At 47.3% G+C, this 9,965-nt stretch overlaps 1 long non-coding RNA gene across 1 annotated transcript; it reads left to right on the top strand.

The window, feature by feature from the left end:
* The first annotated feature begins 359 nt into the window (after window positions 1-359).
* On the top strand, window positions 360-9,449 carry LOC112078981 (uncharacterized). The gene is made up of 3 exons (XR_002895824.2): window positions 360-404; window positions 5,827-5,920; window positions 9,388-9,449. It is a non-coding gene; the product is annotated as an uncharacterized lncRNA (long non-coding RNA).
* Window positions 9,450-9,965: the final 516 nt, after the last annotated feature.

The raw sequence follows: 9,965 nt of genomic DNA, 5'->3' as shown, positions 1-9,965 counted from the left end.
GGGCCGGCGCCTTATCACTGATGGGGTGGCAGCATCAACCAACGTACAAAAGGAGAACTTCCCAGGCTGCTAATGGAGACATTGTCTGTGGGAGAGTAACTTTACACACCACACAGTGTAACAAGCGAGGAAAGTGAGGGTGAAAGAGTGAGAGGGGTGGACGGGGTGAGTAGGTGAACAGAGCCGGGTTCACTCTCACACCATCTCTCAGGTTATGCTAGAGGACAGCCTGCGTCGTCTCTGAGTATCTGCTACTATCTATCAACAGTGAGATAGCTGGATGGACATCTGGGAAGAGGATGTACAGAGTACTGGTAGAATAGGGAGAGGGAACACTGGGTAGAGGACTGTACACAGTACAGGTAGCTAGAGAGACACTGGGGAGAGGACTGTACACACTACAGGTAGCTAGAGAGACACTGGGTAGAGGACTGTACACACTACAGGTAGCTAGAGAGACACTGGGGAAGAGGAGAGAGAGGGGGAGGTGGAGTGTTAAGGGTTATGAAATATTCTGTGAATGAAGGGCGGGTGGGGGGCAGGCGGGCCATAAATGTGTCATTCTTATGAAATGTATATCTGTAGGTTACATTGTATACACTCCTTTTAGCATGATACATTATGTTTCATATGTTATTTATGAATTTGTGGATGTCCTTCATCCATTTGGTATGATGTGTTACAAATTACAATTCACGAATTTCAATTTGTTATTGCTAACGTTAGCTAGTGGGCTAATGTTAGCTAGGCTAGAGGTTAGGGTTAGGGGTTAGGGTTACGGTTAGGGTTAAGGTTAGGAGGTTCGTCAAAGGGTTAAGGTAAGGGTCAGGGATAAGGGAAGGGTTAGCTAAAGGGTTAAGGTAAGGGTTATTGGGTTAGCTAACATGCTAAGTAGTTGCAAAGTAGCAACAAAGTAGTAAGTAGTTCAAAAGTTGCTAATTAGCAAAAATGCTAAAGTTGTCCGTGATGAGATTCGAACGCACAACCTTTTGGCTAAATGTTTGTGTTATATGCCCGGCCAACCACTCTCTGTTCATTGTTGCTTTAAGTAAACTTCTGTCTCATGTAACCATACCAAATGTAATATATGTTCATTGTGTTAATATCAGTGTCCAGGATAAACGTTAAGATTTACGCCATTTAGCAGACACTCTTATCCAGAGCGACTTACAGGAGCAATTTGGGTTAAGTGCATTGCTCAAAGGCACATTATTATGTAAGTGGACATTATAAAGCGTCATATTTGTCAGAATAAAACAATGGCCTGTTTGGGCAGCAGTTGTATTCAAGTTTTTACTTTTTTGGGTAAAAACAAACAATAAGCTATGTATGTCTGGCTCGCAAATTCCTTTTGTTTTTTCAATACGGCCCGTTTCCTGATTGACTTTGCCACCCCTGATGTAGAGCCATGACTACAGGTAAGGGGAGAGAGGGAGCGGGAGAGGGAGCGGGGAGCGGGAGAGAGGGAAGAGGGAGAGAGAGAAAGGGAGAGAGAGAAAGGGAGAGAGAGATAAAGAGAGACAGAGAAGACAGAGAGCAGAGAGAGCAGAGAAGACAGAGAGAGAGAGACAGAGAGAGACGAGAGAGAGAGAGAGAGAGAGAGAAGAGAGAGAGAGAGAGGAGAGAGAGAGAGAGAGAGAGAGAGAAGAGAGGAAGAGAGAGAAGAGAGAGAGAGAGAGAGAGAGAAGAGAGAGAGAGGAAGAAGGAGAGAGAGAGGAGAGAGAAGAGAGAGAGAGGAGAGAATGGAAAGAAAAGAGGGGGGAAGTCCAACACTTTCAAGAATAAGAGGAGATAAAATCAGGAGCTGCAGACCAGCCACCAACTCCGCTGAGATAAATCAGACACTTATTTAGACTGCATCTTGATGGCGCCTCACAGAGACTGGAGAACAGCCAGCAACACTGCCCCCCCACACCACCACCCTCCACCACTTTTTCCCTAGGAACTGCATGCAGATACATATGAGCTATGCCCAAGCACCACACAAGTCAAAGAGGCCCCTCTCCAGTACCCTCTCAAATCCCCTCTAACAACCTCCCTCCCATGCGACCAGACCAGCCTGCTCTGACAAAAGGTCACCAGACCGCGCCCATCACAGCAAAGCTCTATCAGACCAGGCCCACCTCAACTCAGCCAGCTCTACACAGCACCGACAACTACCCTAGGGTCTGGTAAAACACTGTTGAGGGTAGTGCCACACATGATGCAGTCCACACCATGTATGCAATTCCTGCCCCCCATGGCAGCTCCAACCCTGCAACAGGAGCCACACCCAGGCCTCCTGTGCACATCCAGAATGGAGCATTGGCAGCCACTCCGGTCCCCTGCAGCCACTCCGGTCCCCTGCAGCCACTCCGGTCCCCTGCAGCCACTCTGGTCCCCTTTCAGATAATTCAGAGTCAAAGATAAATCTAACCCTTGGTTTTCTTCTGAGCTATCTGAGCTCATTCAGATGAGAAATCAGGCCTGGGCCAAAGCAAGGAAAAGTGACTGTGTAGTTGTCTGGCAATCTTTCAGACACCTGAGAAACAGACGTACTATCTAGTTAAGAAAGGTTTTTAAGCTCTATCTCTGACTCTGCTGGTGATCGTACATTTTTTGGGGGAAAACAGTAAATGTACTGAAGCGTACAAATTCCTCTTCTTTCCTGCCTAAGCAAGTTCTGTCTGACTCTGGCATCATAGCGGAGAACACTGGGACACGTGGTGCTTTTTATCATCATTTTATCTCGGCAGGCTTTTTATTTTGAGAGAAACTGTGGTTTAATTTACACTGGTCAATCAATCGACTGCTTTTCTCTCTTCCAGATTCAACTTCTAGAGAATATTTTGTTGTCATTGCAACAACTCACTGTGATGTGCTAGATGCCCTGCTTAAGATTCATGTAAAAKAATCCACTGGGGCTGATATGATCCATGTTTGCTGCAGCTCTCTGCCCCCCTGATTGTTGAATCATTAACCAATACTTTTAATCTGATGGACTCCCCAGTAGCGCAGCGGTCTAAGGCACTGCATCTCAGTGCTACAGGTGTCACTACAGACCCTGGTTTGATCCCAGGTTGTATCACAATCCGGCCGTGATTGGTAGTCCCATAGGGCTGGCCACAATTGGCGGAGCGTCGTCCGGGTTTGGCCGGGGTAGGCTGTCATTCTAAATAAGAATTTGTTCTTAACTGACTTGCCTGGTTAAATAAAGGTTAAAGATGATATATGATACTATCCCCCAAGGTTTGGAAGGTGGCCCATGTGCTCCCCTTTCACAAAAGTCATGACCCTTGTGACCTAAATAATGAATCGCCTAAACGTTCTTGCCTAGCTAGAAATATTACAATCCTTGATTCATTCTCAAGCTAAGATCTTTCTTATCTTTGAAATGTACATCGGTCAGGTTTTAGAGCAGGTTGTAGCACTATCTCTGCTGCATCCATGGTTCTAAATGATGTGGTTAACTGTATGGATGAAAGGCAACACTGTGCTGCTCTCTGTCATCCACCTGTCAAAGGCTTTTGATCCTTTTGATCAGTCACTGCTCATTCAGACGCTTTCCTCAACTGGCCGTGAACAGGCTGCACGGAACTGCTTTCAAAACCACTTGACAGATTGAACTTAATGTATGCCTACTCAGGTTTCTTGGATATTAGGAAAGGGGTCCCGTAGGGGTCGATTGAAGTGTCTATCTTATATCTAGAAGATATAAGAAAGTTCAGGAAATATGTTTTTTTTATGCATATTAAACCCCTTTTTTTGGGGTAGGCACAAAACTACCTCCATACTGACATTATTTATTTTAACCGGTAACGAGTCCCGTGACACGTGGGGACACTTTTGTTTGAACGCCATTATGTTCGTGAGAGTCTCATCTTTTCATAGAGTGGTTATTGTAGTAAGTAAGCCAAACCGTTCGGACGCTACAGGCATTTTCCTGAGAAGAATGATTTTCGGGATGTCTCTTGGTCTGACAAACATCGCTGTAGCACGACCACCTTTGACCACAGAAAGGCGGATGCAGTGGTTTGAGAGGCAGCCAATGCAAAAAAACCTCTCTACCTTAAACTGACCTTAAAAATCTCTACCTTAAACTGACGGATTCTGATGGGGATGTTTTATTATGTTACTTAGATCAATGCAACGGTCCGTCAATAGACTCTAGTACAGGGGTGGGCAAACTTTTTGGCTCGAAGGCCACATCGGGATTTTGAAATTCAACGGGGGGACACATTTTTTGAGGGACCAATTGTTTGTTAAAATTAATTTGCGTTGGCCTCCCGAATGGCGCAGCGGTCTAAGGCACTGCATCACAGTGCTTGAGGTGTCAATACAGACCCAAGTTCAATCCCAGGCTGTGTCACAGCTGGCTGTGACTGGGAGACCCATGAGGCGGCGCACAATTGGCCCAGCGTCGTCCGGGTTAGGAGAGGGTTTGGTAGGCCGAGATGTCCTTGTCCCATCGCACTCCAGCAACTCCTGTGGCGGGCCGGGTGCATACATGGTCACTAGGTGTACGGTGTTTCCTCCAACACATTGGTGCGGCCGGCTTCCGGGTTAAGCGGGCATTGTGTCAAGAAGCWGTGCGGCTTGGCTGGGTCGTGTTTCGGAGGACACATGGCTCTCGATCTTTGCCTCTCCCGAGTCCGTAAAGGATTTGCAGCGATGGGACTAGAAACTACCAATTGGATTGAAAAAAATGTTTATGTCTCGCGGGCTGTGCTAAAGCAGATTATTTAACTGATGTTCCTATCGGTCCTAGACTATTGCGACATCATCTATATAAATGTAGCTGCCACTTCATTAAAGCCATTAGATGCAGTTTATCATTGCGCACTGCGCTTTATTACAGGCGACAATTTTACTGTTCATCACAGCATTCTCAAGCAGAAAGTTGGTTTGACCTCTTTGATGTCACATAGGTTGATACATTGCTATGTTTTCATTTATAAAGCCCTTTTACAAAAAAATCCCAGTATACCTAACATCATTACTAAACTTTAGACATACAAGTTACCACACCCAGTCTCAGGGATGGCATACTCTGGAAATTCCTTTGGTCTCTACTGAGTTAGGTTAATCAGCCTTTCGTTTTTCTCTAAATGTTCTTAAATGTGATGTTTTGGTGCCTCTAGGTCAATTCAGAAAGGTGATTGAGCACCTTATTACTGATGAATGTGTTTTTTGTATGACCATGTTTTTGATTTAGGGCAGTATAGGGCAGTATAGGGCAGTATAGGGCAGTATAGGGCAGTATAGGGCAGTATAGGGCAGTATAGGGCAGGGTGGTTTTAGAAGTGGGGGGGACATCATATTATTATTTTATTTACATTTTGTTGTCAGACAAACACTCCAAACAACCTACTGACCGCTCGGCGGTGTCCGCATGGTCCTAAAGTACACCTTTGTCACGTTTTTGTATCACATTCCAGTGATAAAACTGGACAAAATATAATTTCAGAATGTGGGGGGGACATGTCCCCCCATCTCCAGTAAAAGTTGTGCCCCTGTTTTTGATGTGAGGATTTTCTGTCATTTCTGTCATTTAGGGCTGATCTGTAAAAGTGACATTGGTCTCAGTATGACTCCCTGATAAAATAAAGGTTAAATAAAATTCAAATGAATAAAAAAGGTAAGGAATAAAAGGATAGAGGGAGAAGGGGGAGGGAGAAAGAAAACATCTATCTCACCTCATCTCTCGTTTCATACTTCACCTTGGCTCAAGTGTTATCATCTGAACCAAGTTAACTTCTGTCTTGAGGTGTCTGTAATAGGGAATTAGATAGATATCTTTCCCACAGACACAGACTTGGTATATAATACATGCTTGTGTTTTGTCAGGACTTCTACAGCCACAGTAACTGGGTGGATCTGGGATACACCGAACCCTACGCCAACCTGATCCGCCCCGATCTCCCACTGGAAAACCTGGCAGGTCCCGGGAGGGCTGTGTCATGCAAGCAACGAGGACAGCTAGGCAGGGAACCAACTGGAGGGAGGGAGGGAGGATGGTAGGGCAGGGAGGGACTGAGGGTGTAGGGCAGGGAGGGACGGGAGGGGGGCAGGAGGGAGGGAGGGTGGTAGGGCAGGGAGGGACGGAGGGAGGGAGGGCAGGGAGGGCAGGGAATGAGGAGGGAGGGTGTAGGGCGAAGGAAGGAGGGAGGAGGGAGGTGGTAGGCAGGGAGGGAGGGAGGGAGGGAGGGACGGAGGGAGGGAGGGAGGGGGGAGGGAGGGAGGGAAGGGAGGGAGGGAGGGAGGGAGGAGGGAGGGAGGGAGGGGAGGGAGGGAGGGAGGGAAGGGAGGGAGGGAGGGAGAGGGGAGGGAGGGAGGGAGGGAGGGGGGAGGGAGGGCAGGGAAGGAGGAAGGAGGGTGGTAGGGCAGGGAAGGAAGGAGGGAGGGAGGGGTGGTAGGTCAGGGAGGAGGGAGGAGGGAGGGAGGGAGGGAGGGAGGGAGGGAGGGTGGTAGGGTGGTAGGTCAGGGAGGGAAGGAGGGAGGAAGGGTGGTAGGGCAGGGAAGGAAGGAGGGAGGGAGGGTGGTAGGCAAGGGAGGGTGGTAGGGCAGGGAGGAGGGAGGGAGGGAGGGAGGGAGGGCAGGCAGGGAATGGGAGGAAGGGAGGGTGGTAGGGCAGGAAGGAAGGAGGGAGGGAGGGTGGTAGTCAGGGAGGGAGGAGGGAGGGAAGGGAGGAGGGAGGTGAGGGAGGGAGGGAGGGAGGTGGTAGGTCAGGACGAGGACAGAGGAGGGAGGGTGTGTAGGGTCAGGGAGAGGAGGAGGAGGAGGGTGGTAGGTCAGGGAGGGACGGAGGGAGGGAGGGTGGTGTCAGGGAGGAGGAGGGAGGGAGGGTGGTAGGGCAGGGAAGGAAGGAGGAGGGAGGGAGGGAGGGAGGGAGGGAGGGAGGGAGGGAGGGTGGTAGGGCAGAACGATAGCAGATAAAACCAGGGAGACAGATAAAGAGAAATCTGAGGAACACATGACTCGACCTTCGCCTCTCCCGAGCCCGTTGGGAGTTGCAGCGATGAGACAAGAAGTAATTGGAACGCAATTGGATATCAGGAATTTGGGGAGAAAAAGGGGGAGAAAATACAACAATAATATATATTTTTTTTTAAATGTAAATGCAAAAAAATATAACAAATGGAAGTCCATTTTATACTGCAACACATCTACAACTAATATTCAAAAATATGTGGACACCCCTTTAAATTAGTGGATTCGGCTATTTCACCCACCACCCGTGTGCTGACAGGTGTATGAAATTGAGCACACCGCCATGCAATCTCCAAAGACAAACATTGGCAGTAAAATGGCCTTACGAAGACTTCACCGTCATAGAAGCACCGTCAAGAAGCACCGTCTAGATGCCACATTTTCCAACAAGTCAGTTTGTGAAATTTCTGCCCCGTTAGAGCTGCCCTGGATAACTAAAGGTGCTGTTTGTTGTGAAGTGGAAATTTCTAGAAGCAACAATGCGAACTGCTAGGCCACACAAGCTCACAGAATGGGACGCCGAGTGCTGAAGCTCGTAAAAATCGTATGTCCTCGATGCAACACTCACTACCGAAGTTCCAACCGCCTCTGGAAGCAACGACTGCACAATAACTTTTCGTAGGGAGCTTCTCATGAAATGGGGTTCCATGGCCGAGCAGCCTCACACAAGCCTAAGATCACCATGTGCAATGCCAAGAGTGTTGTAAAGCTCGCCACCATGGGACTCTGGAGCAGTGAAAAATGCATTCTCTGGAGTGATGAATCACTCTTCACCATCAGGCTGTGCCCGATGGATCTAATATGGGTTTGGCAGATGCCAGGAGAACGCTACCTGCCTCAAGCATAGTGCAACTGTAAAGTTTGCTGGCGGAGAAATAATGGTCTGGGGCTGTTTTTCATGTTTGGGCCCCTTTAGTTCCAGGAAGGGAAATCTTAACGCTACAGCATAAATAACATTCAAGACGATTCTGTACTTCTGAGTTGTGGCAATAGTTTGGGGAAGGTCCTTTCCTGTATCAGCTTGACAATGACCCATGCACAAAGCGAGGTCCATAGAGAAATGGTTTGTTGAGATCGGTGTGGAAGAACTTGACAGACCTGCACAGAGCCCTGACCTCACCCATCGAACATCTTTGGGATGAATTGGAACGCCGACTGCGAGCCAGGCCTAATCGCCCAACATCAGTGCCCGATCTCACTAATGCTCTTGTGGCTGAATGGAAGTCCCCACAGCAATATTCAAACCATCTGAGTGGCGACGAAGGCGCTTCGGTGCGAGTGGAGGATGTTATAGCAGAAAAGGGGGGAACAACTCCATATTAATGCCCATGATTTTGAAATGAGATTTTTGACAAACAGGTGTCCACATACGTTTGGTCATGTAGTGTATTTGTATGCGTTGTAGAAACTACTGGGGGCTAGCATATTGGCTTGTCTCACTGGTGATGTGTAGAGGTGTGGTGACTCATTTGGGGAATTTAGAGATATCTTTCAATTATTTTGAADGACAGTGAACAAAAGTATTTCATATATTGTATAGATCAATAAAAACAAAGACRTTTAATAAAATAGTTATTTTACTATGAAGATAATGTGTGTCCCTCAGTTYTATGTCATTTGTGTTACCCCCTTGAAAATCACAGATGAAAAAGATATACAATGACMTTGAGCATTCGAGCCTAGTGGTTAGAGCAGGTATCCTAGTGGTTAGAGCATTGGGTCAGTAACCAAAAGGTTGCTGGATTGAATCCCCGAGCTGACAAGGTAAAAATCTGTCATTCTGCCCCTGAGCAAGGCAGTTAACCCACTGTTCCCTGGGCCCCGAAGACGTGGATGTCGATTAAGGCAGCCCTCCGCACCTCTCTGATTCAGATGGGTTGGGTTAAATGCGGAAGATACATTTCAGTTGACTGCATTCAGTTGTACAACTGACTAGGTATCCCCCTTTCCAAGGGTTATCTGGGGAGGGTTTATGTTAAAGAAAATGATTAGCTAATCACACCCTATCACTATGTCATACATTTGAGGATTCTATGGATCATTTGGTGTGTCTCAATCCAATGTGTCACTTGGTGTTAGTCAATTTAAAAAAAGGGAAATAACACTCTGAGCAAAATCATTAATCATAGCACTAGTAAATCATTTTTAAAGATTTGAGCATTTGTGGCCTCCATTTCAGAAAATCCTCATTTACTTCAAATGTCTCCATGGTGAAACCATCATTGATGTTACTACTCCTACAGGTGGTACAATGTTATTATAATGGTAAAAACTATTTAAAGTTATTAAGCTGCTATATTGGTTCATTTAGAATGGGAAGATGTACCCAAATGCATTCCTATAAAAATAAATCTGCAATTTTTTTCATGTCACCGTAATTCAAGAACGACCCTTGAAAGTTGTGTTTTGGTTTTGTAGATGTTAAAACCCCGACCTGCAGTGACTGTGCCAATGGGGGGTTCTGTTCCAACTCCATCCTAACTCATCTTGCCTAAATCTCTTAAATGAGAAGAAACTCACCTCTGGGTACAGACTGGGGATCTTCTCTGCCAGCTAACTAAAGGTACACGACACACACCACACACACACACACACAGACACACACACACACCACACACCACACACACAACACACACCACACACACACACACACACACCACACACACACAACACGCACACACATACACACCACAACACACAACAACACACACTACCTTTCCCAGATACCACACACCTCTCTGTTACACCCATCATTCACCTCTCTTCCCCAGGTAAGTGTAGTCATGGCGGTGCAGGCTGACCTGACCAGCTCCAAGGCTCCTCGCGGGGATCAGCAAGGACGAGCGTCTGGCTCTGACAACATGGACTGCAACGTGCTGTCACCGTGGCAACGACCGACCCCTTCAGCTGCTGGATGACATCCGGGAGCCGCCGGTGACAACAACTACCTACGGTACGGAGAGGGTAGAGAGGGGAAGAAGGGGGAGGAGAAGGGG

This window comes from Salvelinus sp. IW2-2015, unplaced genomic scaffold (assembly GCF_002910315.2).
Source record: "Salvelinus sp. IW2-2015 unplaced genomic scaffold, ASM291031v2 Un_scaffold6635, whole genome shotgun sequence".
NCBI lineage: Eukaryota > Metazoa > Chordata > Actinopteri > Salmoniformes > Salmonidae > Salvelinus > Salvelinus sp. IW2-2015.
Note: the sequence above shows the minus strand (reverse complement) of the source record. Positions and strands in the feature narration are given on the sequence as shown.